This window comes from Gracilinanus agilis, chromosome 2 (genome assembly GCF_016433145.1).
Source record: "Gracilinanus agilis isolate LMUSP501 chromosome 2, AgileGrace, whole genome shotgun sequence".
Taxonomy (NCBI): Eukaryota; Metazoa; Chordata; class Mammalia; order Didelphimorphia; family Didelphidae; genus Gracilinanus; species Gracilinanus agilis.
Window position 1 is genome coordinate 181,878,795 of NC_058131.1, and position 12,274 is coordinate 181,891,068.

The 12,274-nt window shown below is 36.5% G+C and overlaps 1 protein-coding gene across 2 annotated transcripts in view; it reads right to left on the minus strand.

Moving 5' to 3' along the window:
• Positions 1 to 12,274, minus strand: part of NFU1 (NFU1 iron-sulfur cluster scaffold) — a 55,148-nt gene that overhangs the window by 24,562 nt on the left and 18,312 nt on the right. The window lies entirely within an intron of this gene.

Sequence of the window (12,274 nt, forward strand, 5' to 3'; positions counted from 1 at the left end):
CAGGCTACTACTCTAGCTCAGATCACTATCATCCTTCTCTTTTTTTCTGAACTTAGCTAACAACAAATAAAAGGAACATTTCCATATACAAAGCAGAATTTTTTAAAAAGCTATACATCAAGTCATAGATCAGTATCACAAACAGCTTGCTTTTCTCCTTAAATATATAAATTTAATTATTTCTATAACTGTCCTTGTCTGTGTTTCCTGACTTTGGTTTTATTCTTTTCCATGCATTTTAAATGTTTCCATTACCTTCTTATGTTACTTCCCCTCCCCAATTTTGGACCTCATCTCTCTACTCCTTCTTTTAAGATTGTAAGAAAAGTAAGGGGTATACATTAATTTTAAAACTTCTGAACAAATTATGGCATGTAAATATAATAATATATAGAGAGAAATGACAAAACTGGTTGTAGCTTCCAGAAATCATCTTTTATCACTTCTTATGAAATATTATATTTATGTACCACAATTTGTTCAGAAATTTTCCAATTTAATGTGTCCCCTTTAGTTTCCAGTTATTTGTCACTTCAAAAAGAGCTGCTATAAATATTTTGCCTATATAATGATTCTCTATTTTGGTCTTTTTCTTCTTCATTTTTCTCTTTGGGAGAATAAGCCTGGACTTTCAGGATATAGTTCCAAATAGTTTTCAGAATATTTAGGCCAATTCAAAGCTTCACCAATAAGTTGTTAATTTTGCCTGTTTTCCGAACAGCTTCTTCAACTATTTTTATTTTCCTTTTTTTGGTCGATTTTTTTCCAATCTGATAGGTATTAGCTAGAATGTTAAGTTCTAACTTGCATTTCCCTTAACTTAATATTAATAACGGAACATCTTTTCATATAATTGTTGATAGACTGAATTTCTTCCTTTGAGAACTACCTGTTCAAATTATTTAATAATATATCTATTGAGTAATGAGTCTTGTTACTATATATTTAAATTACTTACTTAAATATCTTGAATATCAGACATTTTTCAGAAAAACTTGTTACAAAGACCCCCCTCAATTAACTATTTCCTCTTCTAATTCTAACTGCATTAATCTCATTTGTGCAAAAACTTTTCCATTTTATGTAATTATAACTATTGATTTTGTGTGACCTTCTCTGTCCTTTATTTGGTCCTTCCCCAGCCTGCAGCTATGACAACCTCCACTGAGTTGCCAAAATCTTCTTAGGCACATAACTGATCATATCACTTCATTGCTCAAAAACTGTCCAAAGTTCCCTGTTATGAAAATATAGGAATAGATAGGCCTTTTCTAAAAATAATAAACTATATATATTTAAAATCATTAGCAAGCATCATCTGCAATGAGGATAAATTAGAAGCCTTCCCAATAAGATCAGGAGTGAAGCAAGGATGCCCACTCTGACCTCTATTATTTAATATTGTACTAGAAATGCCAGCAGAAGCAATTAAGAGAAGAAAAAGGAATTGAAGGAATTAAAGCAGGCAATGAGGAGACTAAGCTATCACTCTTTGCAGATTATATGATGGTCTACTTAAAGAATCCTAGAGAATCAACTAGAAAGCTAGTGGAAATTATCAACAACTTTAGCAAAGTTGCAGGATACAAAATAAACCCACATAAATCATTAGCATTTCTATATAGTTCCAACAAAACTCAGCAGCAAGAGTTAGAAAGAGAAATTCCACTTGAAAATCACCCAAGACAATATAAAATATTTAGGAATCTATTTATCAAGACAAACACAGGAATTATATGAACACAACTACAAAATACTTTCCACACAATTAAAACTAGATCTAAATAATTGGAAAAACACTAATTGGTCATGGGTAGGATGAGCTAATATAATAAAAATGACAATTCTACCCAAGTCAATTTACTTATTTAGTGCCAGACCTATCAAACTACCAAGAAACCTTTTTATTGAATTAGAAAAAATTATAACCAAGTTCATTTGGAAGAACAAAAGATCAAGAATATCAAGGGAACTAATGAAAAAAAATGTGAAGGAGAGGGGCCTAGAAGTACCAGATCTTAAACTGTACTATAAAGCAGTGGTCATCCTGGCTAAGAGACAGAAGGGAGGATCAGCGGAATACACTTGGGGTAAATGTCCTCAGCAAGATAGTATACAATAAACCCAAATATCCCAAATTTTGAGACAAAACCCCACTATTTGACAAAACCTACTGGAAAAATTGGAAAATAGTATGGGACAAATTAGGTTTAGATCAACATCTCACACCCTACACCAAGATAAATTCAGAATGAGTAAATGATTTAAATATAAAGAAGGAAACTATAAGTAAATTAAGTGAATATAGAATAGTTAGATCTATGGGAAAGGAAAGAATTTAAGACCAAGCAAGAGATAGAAAATGTTAAAAAATGTAAAATGAATAATTTTGATTATATTGAATTAAAGTTTTTATACAAACAAAACCAATGCAACCAAAATTAGAAGGGAAGCAACAAATTGGAAAAAAATATAACAAAAACCTCTGACAAAGGTCTAATTACTCAAATTTATAAGGAGCTAAATCATTCATACAAAAAATCAAGCTATTCCCCAATTGATAAATGGGCAAGGGACATGAATAGGCAATTTTTAGATAAAGAAATAAAAACTAACAATAAGCACATGAAAAGTGTTCTAAATCTCTTATAATTAGAGAAATGCAAATCAAAACAACTCTAAGGTACCACCTCACACCTATCTGGCTAGTATGACAGCAAAGCTCCCTATTATTTTTTGAACAGAAAACAATTTCTTCAACCTGGTACTGAGGCCCTCCCATCTGGTTCCAACCTATCTTTCAAGCTTTATTTCATATTTCCCCCCCTTTTGAACCACATATTTTAGACAAGCTGGATTATAACTATTCCCTAAATTTGACATTCCATTTCCTATTTATATGATTTGCATGGTGCTCCACATGGTCAGGTTGTTTCATCTGAAGAGAATTTAAATTCCATGAGAGTAGGGACTGCTTCATTATTGTCTTTGTATCCCCAGTAATTAGCACTTAGCAGGAGTTTAATAAGTATTGAACTGAATTGATCCCAGGTTTCATTTTGAACACTGGTTCTGCTTATTAGTCAAGTGAACAAAATAGCTCTGAATTTTAGAATGGTAAAGAGTCTGAAAGGATTTTCATGTAGAGAAAAGCTGAAACAACTAGATATTTAGTCTAGAAAAGTTAGAAGTTAAAAACTTAGAAGGGACATAATTTGTATCTTCAAATAGTTGAAGGATTATTATGTAAAAGACAATTTATTCTAAGTAACTCTATAGGACAGGACTATGATGAATGAGTAAAAATTATAGGGAGGAAATACAAGGAAAACCTTTCCAAAATTTAGAGCTGGTCAAAAAAAAGAAGGGAAGTGTATTGTGAGGCAGTGAATCTCCCACCACAGGAAGTGCTAAAGCAAAGACAACCTGTCAGGGGTTTTTTGAGAAGATTCTTGCATAGGGTAGGAGGTTGTACTATATGATTTCTAAGTTTCCTAAAAAATCTAAAGGAAAGATTTTCTATGACTCATACCCACTTAAAATAGAGAACTGCATGATTAACTGGGAAGAGAGTGAACATAGTCAAATTAGCCCCAAAAGGCTTATATTCAAAAAATCTCAAAATCTTAGAAACAGAAGGATTCTTAAGAGGCCCCACAGTTACTTTGTATGTACAGTAGTTTTCCCCCTGCCATTTATCTTGGGTTTCCATCTTCCCAGGGTATCAGTTACCCTGGGCCATTGGATTGCTCACTTTGGCTTTCAACTTTTTGGCTTTTTGGTTTTTTGAGGGGTGGGGTGGGGGTGTTGTTGTTGTTGCAAGGCTGCAGAGCCCCTAGCAGAAGGGTAGGACCAAAGAGAGAGAATATGTATATGTGAATATGTACACATATATTGTAATGTAGGATTTATGCAAGACCTCTTGCATTTGCAAATTACTCTAGGCAATCCTGTCAGTTAGGAGAATGGAACTTTGCCCCAGCAGGTGGCAGTCCCAGGAACTGACAGTTTGAGCTGGGACTATAAATACCCCTGCTGAACTAACCTGGGGGTTCTGATTTCCTTGACCTCAATCAGACACCCAGCTACCCCTGGACTTCCCGTGGGGACCCCGGGTTGAGGAAGATGGATGGTGGGTAGGAAATTAGATTAGGTCAGCCTAGCAACAGGGACACCCCTAAACCAAATCATCAACCTCATCTGTCTAGCTGGTGGATCACTTAACATCAGGGCAGTGGAAATTATCCCTGGCTGAGGGGCTGGTTCCCTCAGCCTGATGTTACCTTCTAGGTCCATTGCCAACACTGGCCAGTCACCCTTAGCAACTTCTCCAGCCCATAAACCCTCTTTCCTCAGTTTTCCCTCCTGTGTTTAAATAAACCCTTAGCCTGAAACTGTGAGCTTCTGTAGTTAATTATAACATCAACCTGGGCTAAGGGGCCGAGGAGAGGGGAGAATAGCAATCACTTGACTCCAAGGAAGTACTGGCCAGGCATCCATTTTATTTAGGAAGAGTATGAGCTTCACTTCCTATTGGTTACTGCTTTCACTCCAGCAGGGAGGGGCTCCTCACTCTCCACCTTAAAGGAGCCTACAGACAGCAGGGAGACTGACTGGACATCACCGCTCAGGCAACACATCCCTGGCAATCTCAAATCACCAGCTACAGTAGTTACAAGCTCCCTGGCCAGGTGACTTCACTGGTACCACCAGCTCCCCTGTTATCAGCCACATTACCCCCTTATCACAATATGCATATAAATGTGTGTGTGTGTATGGCAGGCAGGTGTTCACTTATATCTATGATTTCAGCCATCCCATAGTAGGTCTTGGAATGTATCTCCTGTGGATAGGAAGGTTCTACTGTACTTTGTATTTATTTATATTTCTGTATATTGTTTTTTCCAATAGAATGAAAGCTCTGTAAAGTTATTCATTTGTTTTTGTTTTGTGATTCTAGCAGCTAGCACAGTATTTGACACACAATACCTACACAATAAATTCTTGAATTAATTTAATTGGCTTTAGGGAATCACTAATTGAGACATGGCTAGTGGACTACTATATCTGAGTCGCATCTTAGACTTTGTCTTTAAAATAGAGAACAAGCAGAGATCTGAGAATGAAAAGGATGAGAGATATAAAGAAGATATATATAAAGATATAGAGACACATATTCTAGTTTGCTGGAGAAAAGACTTCAAAACCCTCACAAAGGACAAGAAATGATGCCTACTCAATTTTCAGATAAAGAAACCAAAACTATCAATAAACACATGAAAAAATGTTCTAAATCTCTTATAATTAGAGAAATGCAAATCAAAACAACTCTAAGGTACCACCTCACACTTAACAGATTAGCCAACATGACAGCAAAGGAAATTAATAAATGTTGAAGGGCATGTGGAAAAATCAGGACATTGATGCATTGCTGGTGGAGTTGTGAATTGATCCCATCATTCTGGATGGCAATTTGGAACTATGCCCAAAGAGTGCTAAAAGACTGCCTGCCCTTTGATCCAGCCATACCACTGCTGGGCTGGTACCCCAAAGAGATCATAAGGAAAAAGACTTGTACAAAAATATTTATAGCTACACTCTTTGTGGTGTCAAAAAACTGGAAAATGAGGGTATGCCCTTCAATTGGGGAATGGCTGAACAAAACGTGGTATCTGTTGGTGATGGAATATTATTGTGCTCAAAGGAATAATGAACTGGAGGAATTCCATGTGAACTGGAATGACCTCTAGGAATTGATGTAGACTGAAAGGAGCGGAACCAGGAGAACCATATACACAGAGATGGATACACTGTGGTAAAATCAAATGTAATGGACTTCTGTACTAGCAGCAATACAATGATCCAGGACAATTCTGAGGGATTTATGAGAAAGAATGCTATCTACAACCAGAGGAAGAACTATGGGAGTAGAAACACAGAAGAAAAACAACTGCTTGAACACATGGGTTGAGGGGGTTTTGATTTGGAATGTAGACTCTAAACAACCACTCCAATGCAACTATCAATAATATGGTAATAGGTCTTGATCAATGACATGTACAACCCAGTAGAATTGCGGGTCAGCTATGGAGCTATGGAGGGGGGGGGAGGAGAAAGAAAGAACATGAATCATGTAACCATGGAAACTTTTTATTAAAAAAAAAAATAGAATCACTAAAAAAAAAAAAAATGATGCTTATGGTTCCTATGAAAGTAGTACACAGGGATTGCTAGGTAACTCAGTGAATTGAGAGCCAGGCCTAAAGACAGGTTGTGGGTTCAAATTTAGCCTCAGACACTTCCTAGCTGTGTGACCTGGGCAAGTCACTTAATCTCCATTGCCTTCCCCTTATTGCTCTTCTGCCTTGGAAATAATACACAGTATTGACTCTAAGATGGAAAATAAGATTAAAAAAAGAGAAAAGAAATTAGTGCCCTATACTGTAAACTCAAGGGCACAGACTACTGTAAAGGTTAAATTGAATGGTTAGATTTAAATTATATGAAATAATGTGGTCGCTGAAATTATTATATCTCAAGTCAGAAGTTTATTTACCAAAACGGGGGTGGGGGGGTGAGGGGGAACAATAAAGTAGAGAAATGTGAAAGAGGTTAGAGAAAATACCTATACTAGTCCTCATTGGGCCTCCTCCAAGATGGAATCTAGTCTCTTAGGAAACTAGGAAAGGAGTCAGTTTTATCACTCACCCAACAAAGTAGTCCAAGAGTCAGAGCCTAAATTGAAACTGAGCTCCAAGCCCACAATTCAAACTGCAGTCTCCAGCAAAGTTCCCTGGAAGAGTCTCCCCAGTCAGAAGACTATCTCCAGAAGACAATCTCTTCAGACTATCTTCTCAAAGACCATGCCCCTCTGAGGGAGTTTGGGTTTGCTTTTATGGTGACTTCTTTTCTTCTCCCCTTTTCACAGGGACCAATCACAGTTTAGATATTTTTTAGCACTGGCCAGGGGGCAGTGTCTGTGGGATCGGCTTCTCACCTTCTGAATGTCAATTTTTCATCAAAAAGGTTCATAGTTTCCTGGTTGAAGAGTTTCTGAGGGTGTGAACTCTTGTGTGTGAATTCTTAAAAGAACTTACAAGTTTCTGACTGAGTTTTTAAAAAGGGTGGAGCTCTCCAAGTACCGTGCTGGCTTCTCAGCTAGCACTAAGTAGGGTGTTCAATTCAATTTAAAAGGTAGACAAAGGAGAGTTAATCCTATCTTCAGTCTCTAGTGAAGTACTTGTTAGTGTTAACTCAGGATAGACAATAAAGAATTCTCTTTCACACTACTAAGGAAGTAGTAATGGCAAAGTGCTCCTCTTTCTGAGATCACAAAGATACCTCTCCTCATTGCTAGCTTATTCCCCTCCCCTCTTCATGTACTCTCCCATGTTATAATACACCCCACCAAAAAAAAAAAAAAATCAACAAACTCTTTATTACTGAATAATTCTCTTTTGTCCTATATGGTCCAGCTCATATTTGCTGGATAGTTCACCCTGGGCTACATTTTGAGCTTCAGTGCTCTTTGGAATAATATCACACTGTTCTTCAGTAGTTTAAGAGAGAAATAAGAATTATGAAAGCAGAATTTATATCTTGAACAGCAAAATCAATAACCAAAATAGAAAAACTTGAATCTATTCAAAAACAAGTTCCACTAGTAATCAAGAGGAAACTATCAAATACAAAGGAAAGGACATTTGAATAATGCAAGAATATTTCACATACACTAGAAAAAAAGAGTTCTCAAGTGTCCTTTCCTTTGTATTTGATAGCTCCCCACCTGCATAAAATGCTGCTGGTCACCTGTCCCACTCCCTCAATTCCTTAGCTCTCTGGCCCTGCACCAGAGTTTAGAGCTTGCTTTCTCTGGCACCAGCAGAGACTGCTTTTTACATCATGAGTAGTTCAGAGCTTCTTTCTTAGGTACCAGTTGTTTAGAGGTTTGCCTCATTGGTACTTCTGCAGTACAGCCCCCAGCAAGCTTTTGCTCTTAAAGGGCTATAGTCAAGCTAGTTATTGAAGTCCAAGTAAACTTGCATAATCTAGAGACAGGGTCTCATATGGTACTGGAAAGAAAGAGGAGGATAGGTGGTAGTGGGGGGAACCTTTATCATATCTTTGAGTCTTCTAGTGCAATCTTGCTGCCAGGAGTGCAGGATATGGATGGTTGTTAAGTGAGCTCAGGATTAGTGAGCTTCCATTCCTAGGGTTATTTTTTTAACCTTCTTTTGGATTCCAGGTGTCTGAGACCATGGAAGTAACTTAAGATGTTTTATCATTGGTGCCTAATTTGTTTTGAAAAAGTTTGGAAGGTCATGGGGCTCAAAGAAAATGTCTAGTCTGCCATATTGTTGCTGTTCACATCATTCAGAAGTTTCCTATTGGCAAAGTACGGAAAATATGAACAGTGCCCAATAGGGTAGGGACTGAGTCATCTAGGACCTGAATTAGAAGTGATATGAATGCTAAACTCTCTAGTTAGAATGTTTTCTTCAGTCAGAAGCAAGGAATAAGTTAACCTGGACAGGTCAAAAGAAGGAAGACATAAATACAAGAATAAAAACCTAATTAATTAATTGATGGCATCATCATTACCACCTGAGGGAGAAGCTAAAGAAACATAGATAATCTCTAATTACAGCATACCTAGAGAAAAAAGTCAGAGGCAATCCAGCCTCAGAAGACAAACTAACATACTTCTGGGAAAAACTACTGGACAAATACATGAAGACTGTTTTTACTTTCGAATGACCCAAGCTGAAGCAATGTGTTCTCATTAAGAAAGAAGACAATGCTACTATATAATGCTACATATAACTATTGTTCTGAATAAAATCTGATGTTTGTAACAGTTTCAGATTATGACTAGTATAATATCAAATAAACAAAACTTGTTAATTTGTTTGGAGGTTACGAACAGGAAGAACATAAAAAATGTGGTCTCAAAAGACCCCTTTCTAGAAATGAAAGAATTCTGTTGACTTTGGTGTGCTGTAAGGTCTGTGTGTTCGTTGCATTTTCTGTCAGCCTGTCCCATATCTGATGTATTTATTAGCTCAAGTATTTAGATGGGCCCTTTTATTTTTTTTCTGTAGAGAACTAGATATAAAAAAAATTGGGGTGCCTCTAAGGTGGGTACACAAAACAAAATCATTTGATAGAACCCATATAAGATAGAATGTAAACTCAGAACTGCAGTTCTGGGACACAATTATAGAATAGAATCTTATAGTCTCACATGTCCCATGCCACATGATTTAGCAATCTCTTCTTAAAACAGATATAGGAGCTCAATATCTTATGCTTTAGATATGATATATGAAATAAAATCTTATATTATGGCTTTATATCACTGATATTTCTGTTGATATTGCTGTAAAGTAGATAGAGGAGACAAAGAGTAGGTCCTTGTTCAGTCCCTATGTCATCTCTCTCACCATACAGGGCCCAATCATAGTCAGAGCTCCAGCTTTGAGATAGTCTTAACAACTGATGTGAAGTAGTACAATGGAAATATTGATGGCTATTAGATAGGAAAACACTAACACCTAGAAGGACCAGGAAAGGTTTCCTGTAGATGCCAGAACTTGAGCTGAATGGAGGTTATGATGAGGAAGAACAAATATCAAAGGAATGAAAAACAGATAAAATGAAAGGAGATTATGATTAGATAAAGCAGAAAGCAGTTTAAAGTTGAACAAATTAACTATAAATCAAAACTGGGATGGAAAGTGAAGTCAGAGCAACAGGAATAGCCTGGGATAGTACTGAATGGTGGAAGGATTAGATGTGGGAGAGACAAAGTGTGGACCAGAAATGAGTGCTATAATAGCACAGGTGGGTAGGAAAGAGAACCAAACCAAGTTGACAGCAATAGGAAAAGAATATAGGGGATGGATTTGAGAGATATTTCATAGAACTGACAGGGTCTCATAACTGTCTGAATGAAAGGTGAAAGGGAAGGAAAAGTTTAAGATAATCTAAAAGTGACCAATTTGAGAAACTGGATGAATAGCAGTGACAAAGAGAAATAAGAAAAATAAGGAACTATGTTTTGGTAATGTTATCAAGTTTGAAATGCTAGTAGTATACCTAAATCAAAATTGCCTGAATCAGTTAGAGTGGTGAGATCAGAGCTCAGAAGGCAAACCAGGAGTAGATATTTACAACTCCAAATTATCTCCAGAGAAACAGTAGTTGAAACTTTGGGAGTGAATAAGCTTGATAAAGGAGTGTGTGTGTGTGTGTGTGTGTGTGTGTGTGTGTGTGTGTGTACATATATATATACACACACATACAGAGAGAAGAAAATTAAAGACAGATTTTTCTGGAATGCATATATTAAGTGGTTGGGAGAGACAGAGTCAGAGGAGTCAGAGAAGTTACTAGAAACCTAGAAGAATTACCAGAAGAATGTAAAGTATATGAAGCTAAGGAAGAAAAGAACATCCATTATGAGAAGGTAATCAGCAGTGTCAAAAGCTACTGACAAGCTCATGATAAGAATTGGAAAAAGGCTTCTGGGTCTAGAGACTGGTGATTTTGGGGAGCAATTTCAGTAGTGTGGGGAAAAGCCAGTGAAAGGGATGGAGGAAAAGAGAAGAAAATGAGAAAGTGGAAGTAAAGGTTTTTACAACTTTTAACAGAAATTTAATAATGGGAAAAGAGAGATGAGACAATAGCTGGCTCAGAAAGACCTGACTAAGTAGGTAGGAAGAAGAGAAAAAGACACTATTGAGAAAGAGATTTTTGAGACAGTGAGAATGACTTTTGAGCAAGAACTGAAAGAACCCAGAAGCCAGCCTCCTACCCCCGCCCCAATTCTTCTTTAATGCAGGATATCTGTCCTTATTTCCTCCAATTATTGCTCATCAAAAGGGATTTCCATTCTCTACCACCCTAGTCACCTTGCTCCAGATACATTTCAGTTTGTCACCTAGAATGGAACATATTACAAGATCATAGCTTTACTAGACTAAATTAATAATATTATCTCTCTTAATCTGAATACTGTTCTTTCATTTACACAACCTAAAAATGTACTATCTTTTTTACAAGTCTAGTTACACTTTGGGCTTGTATTTGATTAAGTGAATTGACCATTAATTCCTCAGTTTTCTCCACATAAACCAAGTCTCAAGGATCCTGAATATAGCAAATTTTTGTAGGTCTAATAAATGAAGACTTTAAATTTATCATCATTAAATTTAATCTTATTAGTTTCAGCTAATTTTCTGATCAATCAATTTTGACCAATTTTGAATTCTGAATGTTGTCTAGCATACTTGTTATCCCTTCCAGTTTCATTATCTGCAAATTTTTAAATTATTTTTGAACCCTTACCTTTTGCCTTAGAATCAATATTATATATTAGTTCTAAGATAGAAGAATGGTAAGGGCTAGGCAATGGGGGGTCAAGTGACTTGCCAAGGGTCCCCACAGCTGCAAAGTGTCTGAGGTCAAACTTGAACCCGGGACTTCCCATCTCTGGGCCTGGTTCTCAATCTACTAAGCTGCCTAGCTCCTCCCCTTTATGTTTGTTTTTATCCAAAAGAAAGAGTACAGCAGGACAAAGACAGAGCTCTGTGGCATATCACTGCTTCCTCATTCTTCCCAATAACAGTGATTGTTTAACCAATAATCTCATGTATGGTTATTTGATAAATTTCCAAGTTCAAACTTACTTGTTCAGTTAGCATTCCCTTATCTTGTTCACAAGGTTATTACAAGAACCTCTGCAAGTATTTTGCTAAAATCATGTCATAATGTATCTGTGGCATCTCCCTGTAATCTAACACTTTAGTAACCTCGAAATAAGATTAATTTGGCATGAAGGCTTGTTCTCAGCCTTGAATCCACTAATAAATAATTGTTAAGGGTAACAGGAAACTAAATAATTGAACTTTCTGAATTCAGGAAATGATATTACTTCCAAAAGACTAAATTTTAAAAGGCTCTTTGCCACCTGGAGTTTTGAAAGATATCGCTTGAGCTAGATTGTGAATCTGGATTAATTAGAAATTTTCTTAAATTTCCCTTGAACTGTTCTAGGTGCCTTGAATCAGGAACAGTGGAGGATAGAAAGATTAAAATAATGTGTTATTTAATTATGTTTGGCTCTTAGTAGCAGTTATAAGTTCCTAAAAGTCTATTTTGATGGTGTCTGAATCTAAAATCTCTTAGCATACCTTCTCTGAATACCAAGCATGAAAAGATTTAACCCAACATTTCCCTTTTTCACAGTTTCATGATGTGACATATTTCACAC